Here is a 14,080-nt window from a genome sequence, read left to right as displayed (position 1 = left end):
TCATCCGTGACATAGCAACAGGCGAGGGACAGCTGGCCAATCAGATGTTGCTATCCTGATAAACCAGCCAACCCATGTGCACGAGAGAACAGCCAATGATTAATAGCTCTGTGGGAGAGATTAGCCAATCGTCTTCACGTAGAATGTCGGCTCATTCACACTACCAACCAATGGGCAGCAGGTTCTCTCACCTTTTAGCCAATGGCATTTATGCGCCCACATTTCAAGTTTTTATGGTTTTATATTAAATAACTTTTATAATATTTAAACTGTATTATATTTCAGTGACACAATAAGCAATGCCATTTTATTCATAAGCACAATTATGTTCTATTATACAGTGTAGTAAATACATGTGCACTCTCAGGTGGATGTAAAATGTCCCATGGCACTAGCTGAAGAAGAGCAGGGAGTTCTCCCAGTATCCTGGCCAATATTTAATTCCTCAATCAGCATCACAGAATTGTACTTGAACTGAAAAACAAGGGAATGTATCGAACGGAACTGCCGTCAGCACCCAAATGTAGTGTATGGGATTGCTAACCGCAGCTAAGTGTACTGAACTGCTTTTGAATGTACTGTACAAATTTTTATATGAATAAAGTATATTTTGAAATTTTAAAAAAGCATCACAAAATATCTGGTTATTATTTCATTGTTGTGTTTCCTACATTACAACAGTGACTGGACCTTCGCCATCTCCAGGCCAGGTCCAAGATCACCCCAACCTCTGTCGTCGAGCTACAGTACACGGACGACGCCTGCGTCTGTGCACATACAGAGGCTGAACTCCAGGGCATAGTTGACGTATTTACTGAGGCGTACGAATGCATGGGCCTTACGCTAAACATCCGTAAGGCAAAGGTCCTCCACCAGCCTGTCCTCGCCACACAGCACTGCACCCAGTCATCAAGATCCACGGCACAGCCCTGGACTATCTGGACCATTTCCCATACCTTGGGAGCCTCTTATCAACAAGAGCAGGCATTGACGACAAGATTCAACACTGCCTCCTATGCGCCAGTGCAGCCTTAGGCCGCCTGAGGACAAGAGTGTTTGAAGACCAGACCCTCAAAACTGCCACCAAGCTCATGGTCTACAGGCCTGTAGTAATAGCTGCCCGCTTGTTGGCTCAGAGACATGGACCATGTACAGCAGACACCTCAAGTCGCTGGAGAGATACCACCAACAATGTCTCCGCAAGATCCTACAAATCCCCTGGGAGGACAGACGCAGCAACATCAGCGTCCTCGGCCAGGCCAACATCCCCAGCATTGAAGCACTGACCACACTTGATCAGCTCCGCTGGGCAGGCCTGACACAAGACTCCCAAAGCAAGCGCTCTACTCAGAACTCCTTCACGGTAAACGAGCCAAAGGTGGGCAGAGGAAACGTTACAAGGACACCCTCAAAGCCCCACTGACACATGGGAGTCCCTGGCCAGAGACCGCCCTAAGTGGCGGAAGTGCATCTGGGAGGGCACTGAGCACCTCGAGTCTCGTCGCCGAGAGCATGCAGAAAATAAGCGGCGGCAGTGGAAAGAGCGTGCGTCAAACCAGCCCAACCCACCCCTTCCCTCAACGACTATCTGCCCCACCTGTGACAGAGTCTGTGGTTCTCGTATTGGACTGTTCAGCCACCTAAGATCTCATGTTAAGAGCGGAAGTAAGACCTCCTCGATTCCGAGGGACTGCCTATGATGATGACAATAGTGACTACACTTCAAAAGTATCTCATTGGCTGTAAAGCGCTTTGGAACATAAGAAATAGGAGCAGGAGTAGGCCATTTGGCCCCTCGACCGTGCTCTGCCATTTAATAAGATCATGGCTGATCTGATCATGGACTCAGCTCCACTTCCCTGCCCACTCCCATAACTCTTTATTCCCTTATCACTCAAAAATCTATCTATCTCCGTCTTAAATATATTCAATGACCCAGCCTCCACAGCTCTCTAAATTCCATAGACTTACAACCCTCCGAGAAAAAAAATTCCTCCTCATCTCAGTTTTAAATGGGCGGCCCCTTATTCTGAGACTATGTCCCCTGGTTTTAGTTTCCCCTATGAGTGGAAATATTCTCTCTGCATCCACCTTGTTGAGCCCCCTCATTATCTTATATGTTTCGATAAGATCATCTCTCATTCTTCTGAACTCCAATGAGTATAGGCCTAACCTACTCAACCTATCTTCATAAGTCAACCCCCTCATCTCCGGAATCACTCAAGTGAATCTTCTCCGAACAGCCTCCAATGCAAGTATACCCTTCCTTAAATATGGAGATCAAAACTGTATGCAGTACTCTAGCTTTGTATCCCCCTTGCAATAAAGGCCAACATTCCCTTTTCCTTCCTGATTCATCATCATAGGCAGTCCCCTGGAATCGAGGAAGACTTGCTTCCACTCTAAAAATGAGTTCTTAGGTGACTGAACAGTCCAATATAAGAACCACAGTCCCTGTCACAGGTGGGACAGACAGTCGTTGAGGGAAAGGGTGGGTGGGGTGGTTTGCTGCATGCTCTTTCCACTGCTTGCGCTTGGTTTCTGCATGCTCTCAGCGATGAGACTTAAGGTGCTCAGTGCCCTCGCGGATGCACTTCCTTCACTTAGGGCGGTCTTTGGCCAGGGACTCCCAGGTGTCAGTGGGGATGTTGCACTTTATCAAGGAGGCTTTGAGGGTGTCCTTGAAATGTTTCCTCTGCCCACCTTTGGCTCGTTTGTCATGAAGGAGTTCTGAGGAGTTCCTGATTACTTACTGTACCTGCATACTAACTTTTTGTGTTTCATGCACAAGGGCCCCCAGGTCCCTCTGTACTGCAGCACTTTGCAATTTTTCTCCATTTAAATTATAATTTGCTTTTCTATTTTTCTGCCAAAGTGGATAACCTCATATTTTCCCACATTATATTCCATCTGCCAAATTTTTGCCCATTCACTTAGTCTGACTATATCCCTTTGCAGATTTGTTGTGTCCTCCTCACAATTTGCTTTCCCACCCATCTTTGTATATAAATGCATGTCTTTCTTTCTTTAGTTAGTCTATATTAGATGTTATTTTGTTATACTAAATAAAGTTTCCTTTAGAAAAATCTAGGTGAAACCCATAATGCAGAGTAGCACCAAGGTTCAAAAGATGAATTATGTTAGGAAGCAGAGCTTTGATAATGCCAATTTTTGGTTTACCGATCTGAAGATTGCAAGAATGGAAGACTGAGCGAGGTAAAGAACTGAGATATTTAGATATATTGCAAACAGTAAGAGATAATATAATGAATCTTGATTTCAAAATAGTGAGGAGGTAGTGAAGATGAAGAGTTTATAGGATCGCATATTTGGGGTTTAGAAGGAAGAAGAATAGGTTATAGGAGCACTGACCTTAATAGTATTGATAAAATGGTGAGAGAAAGATTTCAATGAAGGGAAGGATATAATAGGCTCAAGGTGAGAGACTGCTTGATAGACTTTTTCTTGTATCCAGTCCAGGAGAGGTACTGAAAGAGCCTTACCATATTTGAGTCTCCGACGCATATTCACCATCAGAAAGACTGCCTACTTCCAGTTCCGTAACATTGCCCGTCTCCACCCCTGTCTCAGCCCATCATCTGTTGAAACCCTCATCCATGCCTTTATCACCTCCAGACCTATTACCTTTTAGGTTCTCGGGGCATCCCAAGGTGCTTCACAACCAATAACTTACTTTTTGAAGTGAAGTCATTGTTGGTTTGTAGACCAACATGGCAACTCTTTTGTGTACAGCAAAGTTCTACCAACAGCAATGAGATAAATGACCAGTTAATCTGTTTTGGTGGTGCTGATAAAGATTTAAAAAGAATAGAGAAGTGAAATGGGGGACTTCACTTATCATAATATCGACTTGGAAAAAACAGTGTAAAGGGTAAGAAAGGGGAGGAATTACTGAAATGTGCACAGGAGAACTTATTTGATCAGTATGCTTCCAGTCCAACATGGAAGGAAGCAGTGCTAAACCTAGCTCTGGGGCATTGACGCGGGGCAAGCAGAGTATGCTCCAGTGGGAGAGCATTTGGGAAATTGTGATCATAATATCATTAGGTTTAGAGTAGTTATATGTCATGTATGTACATTCTGTTTGTAGCCACCAGATGGCGTCATTGTTGGAGGCCACTGAGCAGCACGCACACGGTGCTGCTCAGGTATAAAAGGCAGCCATTATGAGACTCAGGCACTTTGGGCCTAAATAAAGCAGAGTCAAGGTTGTACCTTGCTTAGTTAAACAGTACACAGTTTGAACCTTTATTGCATACATAACATTTGGCGACGAGAATACAAGAACCTTTGTTTGCAAAATGAGCACGATTGGATTTTTAAAGCGATTCGTGGAGGGAGAAGATTGGGCAGACTTTGTGAGCTGTTTGAACCAGTACTTCGTGGCCAACAAAATGAATGACACCATCTGGTGGCTACAAACAGACTGTACATACATGACATATAACTACTCTAAACCTAATGATATTGTGATCACAATTTCCCAAATGCTCTCCCACTGGAGCATACTCTGCTTGCCCCACTTCAATGCAGATTGGCACTGGGCTGTGTTCCTCACTGTGTGCGATTCAAAGATCTACGGTCTGATAAAGAACCTACTCATGCCTAGTGATCCAACAGAGAAAACGTACGAGGAGTTGTATACATTGGTACGGGAGCACCTCAAGCCAGACAACGGCATCATCATCTCGAGATACAGGTTTTATACACACATTCGATCGGAGGGCCAGAGCACAGCGGAATTCGTTGCCGACCTGAGACGTCTAGCGGGATCATGAAAGTTCGGAACGGTGTTGGCAGACATGCTGCGGGACTTCTTTGTTATCGATATCAACCACGAGGTGATCCTGCGCAAACTTCTGGCGGTGGAGGAATTGGATTTAAAAAGGGCCATCCAGATCACTCAATCATGTATGATGACAGACAGGAGTCTAAAGCAAATAGCGGTGAAGAACCGAACCTTGGCAAGTACTGTAAATGCGATTGCTTCGGCGTTTGGCAGAGCGGCACATGACAGTGCCTATCCGGCTGCGTTCGCGAAACCTGTGGCTGCCCAAAGTCTGCCAGCGGGAATGTATCCGACTTCTCCGTGTTGGCGTTGTGGGGAAAATCATCGGCACTAGCAGTGTCGATTTAAACAATATTGTGCAAAGGCTGTCTGAGAGTGGGGCATCTCCAGCGCAAGTGTCCGCAGTTGAGCAAGTGAGCTGCGACCCACTACGCGAGGATGAGTGCCAGACTATCGTTGATCCGGATACGCAATCCGAGATGCCAGAGGAGGAAGTGTATGGACTGTACTCTTTCATAAACAAGAGTAAACCAATTTTGATTAATGTGAAGTTTAATGGGATACCGGTATCAATGGAACTGGACATGGGGGTGAGTCAATTGATCTTGAATGAGAGGGCATTTAATAAGCTGTGGGATACTAAGACTGTGACGCCCAGGCTGAGCCCTGTTAATGCCAAGCTGTGCATGTACACCAAAGAACTGATAAAGGTGATTGGCAGTGCACAAATTAATGTGTCATATAACGGTGCTGTTCACGAGTTACCGCTGTGGATTGTTCCAGGCAATGGCCCAATGCTGCTAGGCAGAAACTGGCTGGAGAAAATCAGATGCGACTGGAACGACTAAAGGCGTTGTCATCGGAGGAAGATACATGTGCCCAAGTATTGAGCAAGTTCCCCTCGCTGTTCGAACCGGATATCAGCAACTTCACGGGAGCCAAGGTGCAGATCCACGTGGACTCAGATGCAAGACCCGTCCATCATAAAGCTCGGGCAGTGCGTATATGATGAGGGAGAAAGTCGAAATTTGACTGGACAGACTCCAGCGTGAAGAGTCACCTGTTGAATTTAATGAATGGGCCAGCCCCATTGTTCCTGTGCTGAAAAGTGATGGCACAGTCAGAATCTGTGGAGACTACAAGGCTACGATCAACAGGGTTTCGAAACAAGATCAGTACCCATTACCGAAGGCTGATGACTTGTTTGCGACGCTAGCCGGAGGGAAGTTGTTCACAAAACTGGACTTGATGTCGGCCTATATGACACAAGAATTGGTCGAGCCATCGAAGAGACTTACGTGCATTAACACGCACAAAGGACTTTATTTACCACAGGTGCCCTTTTGGAATTCGCTCGGCTGCAGCAATATTCCAGAGGAATATGGAAAGTCTACTGAAGTCCGTTCCCAGAACCATCGTGTTCCAAGATGCCATCCTGATCACCGGTTGTGACTCCAAAGAACATCTGAACAACCTGGAAGAGGTTCTACTGCATTTGGGCAGAGTTGGACTCAGACTGAAACGCTTGAAGTGCATTTTCATGGCATCGGAGGTCGAATTCCTCGGGAGGAAAATCACCGATGTTGGCATCAGACTTACTGACGTGAAAACCAAGGCCATCAATAATGCACCCAAGCCACAGAATGTGATGGAGCTGCACTCGTTCCTGGGTCTACTCAACTACTTTGGTAATTTCCTACCTAAATTGAGCACCTTACTAGAACTACTGCACATGCTATTGAGAAAAGATGACAACTGGATGTGGGACGCATTGCATGAATGAGCTTTCGAGAACGCCACCAATCTGCTTTGCTCGAACAAGCTGCTGGTACATTATGACCCATATAAACGTTTAGTTTTGGCCTGTGATGCATTGTCGTATAGAATTGGTTGCGTACTCCAACAAGCCAATGAGTCGGGGAAACTTCAACCTGTTGCGTATGCATCCAAAAGTTTGTCTAAAGCAGAAAGAACCTACAGCATGGTACAAAAAGAAGCTTTAGCGTGTGTGTACTGTGTTAAAAACTTGCATCAATACCTGTTCAGTCTGAGGTTCAAATTAGAGACCGATCACAAGCCGCTCACTTCATTGTCTTCTGAGAGCAAAGGTATCAATACCAACGCTTCATCACGCATCCAAAGGTGGGCGCTGACATTATCTGCCTATGGTTATGTAATTTGCCACAGACCTGGCACAGAATTGTGCCGATGCTTTGAGCCGGTTGCCGTTGCCCACAACGGAGGTGGAAATACCATAACCGGCGGATCTAATGTTAATCATAGATGCTTTTGAGAGTGAAGGAACCCCTGTCACGGCTCAACAAGTTAAGACCTGGACTAGCCAGGACCCGATTTTATCGGTGGTAAAGGGTTGCATCCTCAAAGGGGATTGGTCTGCCATACCTAAGCAAATGTGCGAGGAGGCCAAACCGTACATTCATCGCAAGGACGAACTGTCTATTCAAGCTGCTTGCATATTGTGGGGCAATCGCGTTGTAATGACCAAGAAAGGGAGAGAGAAGTTTGTGTGTGAGTTACATAGCACACATCCTGGTATAGTGATGATGAAGGCCATCGCCAGGTCCCATGTTTGGTGGCCAGGAATTGATTCTGAGCTGGAAGCATGCGTGCATCAGTGCAACACTTGGATGCAGCTCAGCAAAGTACCAGCGGAATCACCGCTAAGTCTGTGGTCATGGCCATCCAAACCTTGGTCCAGGATCCATGTGGATTTTGCAGATCCCTTGCTTGTCAAGGTGTTTTTAGTGGTGGTGAACGCTTATTCGAAGTGGATAGAATGCATAATCATGTCATCCAGCACATCCACGGCAACCATAGAGAATCTCAATGTCATGTTCATGACACATGGTCTGCCTGACATAGTGGTGAGCGACAATGGGTCGTGCTTCACCAGTCAGGAGTTTCAGGACTTTGTGAAAATTAATGGCATAAAACATGTAAGGTCAGCACCGTTCAAGCCTGCGTCCAACGGGCAAGCAGAACGCGCAGTACAAATTATCAAGCAAAGCATGAGGAGAGTAACCCAAGGGTCACTGCAGACCCGCTTGTCCTACATACTGCTAAGTTACAGGACAAGACTCTACACACTCACAGGGGTCTCGCCTGCTGAACTCATGATGAAAAGAGGTCTTAAGACCAAGCTATCTCTGGTACACCCAGATTTAAATAATCATATTGAATACAGAAGACAAAGTCAACAAGGGTATCACGATTGCGCAACTGTGTCACGCGAGATTTCTGTTAATGATCCTGTATATGTGTTGAACTATGGTCAGGGTCCCAAATGGATCGCTGGTATGGTCATGGCCAAGGAGGGCAACAGAGTATTCATTATTAAGCTCAAGAATGGGAAAACTTGTAGGAAACACATGGATCAGACAAAGCTGAGGCACACAGACGAGCCAGAACAGTCGGACAAAGAAACCATCGACGACCAACCAACCTACCAGCAGTCTTCAGAGGACTCAAGGATCATCAGTGAACCCGAAATTTCCAACACGGACCCATTCAATAAAAATGGACTTGCAATTCCTGACATGGCCACTGCCACCCCCAACAAGTCCGTCATCCAGCCATCAGCCACATCAGACCTCGCACACTCACCCAAGGCTAGAATCGAACTGAGATGGTCAACCCGGGAGCGCAAAGCATCGGACCGTCTCAACCTGTGAAAGATAAGATCGCAGAGGGAGGTATTCTCATGTTTGTACATTCTGTTTGTAGCCACCAGATAGCGTCATTTTTGGAGGCCACTGAGCAGCACGCACATGGTGCTACTTAGGTATAAAAAGCAGCCATTTTGAGAGTTAGGCACTTTGGGTCTATATAAAGCAGAGCCAAGATTGTACCTTGCTTAGTTAAACAGTACTCAGTTTGAACCTTTATTGCATACATAACATTATAGAAAAGCCAAGGGACACTCAAAGGTGAAGAGGGCTAATTTCAGTGATTTGAAAATGGATCTGGCCCAGGTGGAATGGAAATAAACATTAACTGGTAAAACAGTAAATGTGCAATGGGAGGTCTTCAAGGAGGTGATGGTTCAGTTCCAGACTCGACATATTCTTGGGAGGGGGAAAGGAATGGAATCCAAAGCTAGAGCTCCCTGGAAGACTAATTGGGATTAAAATGAAACCGAAAAAGGAGGCTTATGATAAATGTCAGGTTCATAATATGGTAGATTATCAAGCTGAATACAAAAAGTTCAGAGGAGAACTGAAAATGGAAGAGGGCCAAACAGAGTCTATGAGAAAAACTTAGTGGGTAACATAAAAGGGAACACTAAAGTCTGTTATAAGCATATAAAGAGTAAAAGGGTAGTGAAAGGATGGGCGGAGATGGTTATGGACCAAAAAAGGAAATCTTCTTGTGGAGGGAGAGGGCATGGCTGAGGTATAAGTGCCTTGGGATGTTTTACTACATTAAAGGCGCTATATAAATAAAAGTTATTATTATAATATGAGTGCTTTGCATCTGTCTTCACTAATGAAGAGAATACTGCCATATCACAGTAAAGAAGGAAAGACTGAATCAACTGGGCTTGTATTCACTGGAGTTCAGAAGAGTGAGAGGGGACCTCATAGAAACGTTTAAAATTCTGACGGGTTTGGACAGGTTGGATGCAGGAAGAATGTTCCCAATGTTGGGGAAGTCCAGAACCAGGGGTCACAGTCTAAGGATAAGGGGTAAGCCATTTAGGACCGAGATAAGGAGAAACTTCTTCACCCAGAGAGTGGTGAACCTGTGGAATTCTCTACCACAGGAAGTAGTTGAGGCCAATTCACTAAATATATTCAAAAGGGAGTTAGATGAAGTCCTTAGTACTCGGGGGATCAAGGGGTATGGCGTGAAAGCAGGAAGTGGGTACTGAAGTTTCATGTTCAGCCATGAACTCGTTGAATGGCGGTGCAGGCTAGAAGGGCTGAATGGCCTGCTCCTGCACCTATTTTCTATGTTTCTATGTTTCTAGAAAAGTCACCTGGTCCAGATGGGATGCATCCTAGGTTGCTGAAGAAATTAAAGGTGGAAATAGCAGAGGCTTTGGCCACAATCTTTTAATCCTCCTTAAATGTGGAGTAGTACCAGAGGTCAAGAGGGGAACATGGGTTAATAAATGACAGCCAATGTGGATTTGTTAAAGACAAATTGTGTCTGACAAACTTGACTGAGTTCTTCAATTAAATAACAGAAAGGGTTGATGAATGTAGTGCTGTTGATATTGGATATATGGACTTTCAGAAGGCATTTGATAAAGTGCCACATAATTGAGTTGTTAACAAAACTGAAGGTCATGGGATTAAAGTGGCAGTATGGATACGACATTGGCTAAGAGACAGAAAGCAGAGAGTAGTGGTGAATGGTTGTTTATCAGACTGGAGCGAAGGCTGGCACAGACACGATGAGCTGAATGGCCTCCTTCTGTGCTGTATGATTCCATAGTTCTATGAATGGGGTATAAATATTGGCCAAGGACACTGGAAGAATTCCCTACTCTTCTTCAAATAGTACCATGGAATCTTTTACAGGGAGTCACGGTGTTAGTTTAACATCGTCAACAATGCTGCACTCCCTCTGTACTGTGCTGAAGTGTCAGCCTAGATTATGTGCTCAAGTCTTTAAAGTGGGTTGAGTTCACAACCATTTGACTTAGAAGTGAGAATGCTTTTTTTGAAGAGGTCACTAGCATGATGGATAGGGAGTCTCTATGGATGTTGCCTATATGGACTTTTAGAAGGCATTTCATAAGGTTCCACATAAGAGATTAGTAGCAAAAATTAGAGCACATCGAATTGGAGATAACCTTGTGACATGGGTTGGTAACTGATTGGGAGGTAGGGAACAGAAAGTAGGGATAAACATTTTTGTTATGTCTTTAGATGCTCTGATAATGACTCCACGGGGCAAAGTATTGCAATTGAACTGGAGTGATTTTAGTCCATTTAATATAACTCCAGAGTGAGGATACCACATGGTGGACTCCCTTTTATACCTGGTTACCTATGTTGTACAGGTGACCCCTGGGCCTCAACCAGTTGCGCCCTCCATTGGTGCCAGCATAGTGTATACAGTGTGAACCTTGTTGATGGTACCTCCAGTAAACAAGTCTCAATCTTATGCAACTATATAGTGACTACACAGAGAGAAGATCTATAGTATGCATACATAACAGGTTTTTTCTCTGATGGGCAGGATGTGACAAGTGGTGTTCCACAGGGATCTGTACTGGGGCTTCAGCTTTTCATTATATATATTAATTACTTGGATGAAGAAGCAGAGAGTTGTATATCAAAGTTTACATATGACACTAATTTTGGAGTCAAAATAAGTTGTGTGGATGGGAGTAGAAAGTTACAAAGGGACATAGGCAAACTAAATGAATGAACATATCTGTGGCAGATGGAAATCAAAATGGGGAAGTGTGAGGTCATCCAGTTTGGCTCTGAGGAAGAAAAGAAAGACTTGGATTTATATAGCGCCTTTCGCCACACCAGACATCTCAAAGCGTTTTACAGCCAATGAAGTACTTTTGAAGTGTAGTCACTGTTATAATGAGGGAAACACAGCGGCTAATTTGCACACAGCAAGCTCCCACAAACAGCAATGTGATAATGACCAGATAATCTATTTTTTTGTTATGTTGATTGAGAGACAAATATTGGCCAAGACACCAGGTATAACTCCCCTGTTCTTCTTCAAAATAGTGCCATGGGATCTTTTACGTTCACCTGAGAGAGCATACAGGGTCTCGGTTTAATGTCTCAACCGGAAGACACATTCTTAATGCCATGAGACTAGGGGCTGTGGAGGAGCAAAGTGATTTAGGTGTCCATGTACACATTCACTAAAAGCTAGTACAAAGTTACAAAAAGTAACCAAAAAGATGAATGGAAAGTTGAAATTCAAAAGTGAGGACGTGACGCTTCAGTTGCACTGCGACCACTACTGGAGTATTGCATTGGATTTTGAACACTGAATCTCAGGAAACATATATTGGCCTTGGAGCCAGGAGTAAGGTACAGATTCAGCAGAATGATACCAGGGTTTAATGTATTACATTATGAGGACAGGCCACAAAAACTTGGCTTGTATTCCCCCATTTAAAAGGTTGAGAGATGATCTAATTGAATATTTAAAATGATTAAGACATCCAATAGGGTATATACAGAAAAATCATTTCTTCCCTGATGGGGGAAATCAAGAAGAAGATGGCATAATCTCAAAATCAGAGCTAGATCATTTCAGAGTGAAATCAAGAAAAAGTAGGAGAAATCTGGCTGTCGCTCCCCCAAAAGACTGTGGATGCTGTGTCAATTGCAAAGCTTTTCTCCTAATCAAGGATGATGTGTGTAATGTATTTGTTTCATGGGTTCTTTGCTTACGAATTCATAGCAACACATTCCTATTAAAAACTAGTTGGTTTATGAGGAAAGGTTTATCACACGACACATTACCAGTTCATCCACCAGGCTCACAACCACCTGCCTCATCGCGGATCCCCCGAACCCAGCTGGCTGGGGTTTTATTGAGCCTTATGAACATCACGTGACTGGCTAAGCCACTCTCAGCTCAACTGCTCAACAAACCTGTGAGATCCTCAATGTGTAGAGTTCCAGAGTGTAAATTATAAAACCCTGGATTTCCAAATGTGTTATTTTTGTGTTAAAAGGGCATCAGAACAATTCACATATTTTTTGTTTCATTATAAATTCACATAAAGGTCTCAGAAACACTGCGCCAGTTGGAGAAACCTTCCCCATGGATTCAACGCATCCTGGACCTGTGGGTAAGATCCCTACTAGTGTAAAACAAATATTTTAATGGTTTAATACCATCAAATGATGTCAAATTCAGTTACTCCATCTGGAAAAAAATACAATTCCTTTAAACATTTCAAATTCCTGGATTAAATCAGTAATTATAATCCATGCATATCTCCGGGGGTACAAAACTCTCTACACACCCACATTCTCCTTGTTCTGTTTCTGAGGTGTCCAGTTTATTGTTTACAATTACCACTGCAACCCCTGACGAGGTAGTCATCTGTGATGGCAACCTAGATTTCTTTTCTCAGCTCTCCCTCATTTTTCATAACATTTGGAAGAACTCTTATTGATCCCCATTATGAACATTTCATTTTATGATGGTCACCAGCATTATTAATTAAAGCTGGGAGCGAAGAAGACTATAAAAATAAATATTTAATATGTAGTATTCTTCGGTGTGTATATTATGTAAGGTATTTTTGTCCATTATCCCTTGTCACTAGTTAAGTGGAGGAAAAAGCTCCTGGGTTATCAACAGGGAATCATCCTTTTTTTTAATACATGACAATGTAGAAGTGCTACACAACCCAAGTTTAACAGAATCATTAAATATTAAAGGACACAAATACAATATAATTGAAATCAGGACAAGCAATTATGTTTACTTATCCAGAGAGACCGTCAGGGAAGTGAATATAAGTATGACTTCTCTAAGGTCTTCTTTACATATGCTGTAATTAGCATGTATTATTTACTCGTGTTAAATATTTATGTAGTTTGAATAATTTAAATGGGGCAAACACTGACAATGAATATGGACTGAAAAATGTACTTTATGTGTGTGTATTACTGCTCTGGGAAAAAATCTCATGAAATTTACAAAGGCTCTGATAAATATTGTGAAAGACTATATTCAGTTTCGCGACTGATTATTAGTTTAATAAAACAAAAATGAGACTCCACATGATGAGAAAAGTCAAATAAAAAATATAAGACGGTTAAAAGGGGAAAAATACAAAACAATGATGAAATACAACAGCAGACTGGAACATTTTCAAAGCAGCTTTATTCAAAGTTTTAATTCAGATTCATTAACATTGCAAGAATGCTACAAATGACACGCAGCCGTCTTTAGTTTTTTGTGATAGTCATCAAAATCAGTCATGTTTTTTCTGATCAAAACGAGTGAGTGCCAGTCCTGGTGAGTGACAATCAGCAAGTCTGCGAATTCATTGCATTTTTAACTGCTTCATTCTTTTCATGTCTTTTAACCAATTTGCCTTTTCTACCTGACATCAATTTGCCCAGGATTTATTTTCTATTTTAAATACATATTTTGAAACATAGACAGATAATACCGCGTGGGTCCCACACACCCACCGAAACAAGTCATGCATCGATTGTCAATGCAACCGGACGCGAACTTTTCCTCGTGTTAGAGGCGGAGAGAGTTTCGGGGTCTGCGCCGGCGGTGCTGAATCGATAT

Source organism: Pristiophorus japonicus, chromosome 8 (genome assembly GCF_044704955.1).
Source record: "Pristiophorus japonicus isolate sPriJap1 chromosome 8, sPriJap1.hap1, whole genome shotgun sequence".
Classification (NCBI taxonomy): Eukaryota; Metazoa; Chordata; class Chondrichthyes; family Pristiophoridae; genus Pristiophorus; species Pristiophorus japonicus.
The sequence above is the reverse complement of the archived record's forward strand: the minus strand, read 5'-3'. Positions refer to the sequence as shown.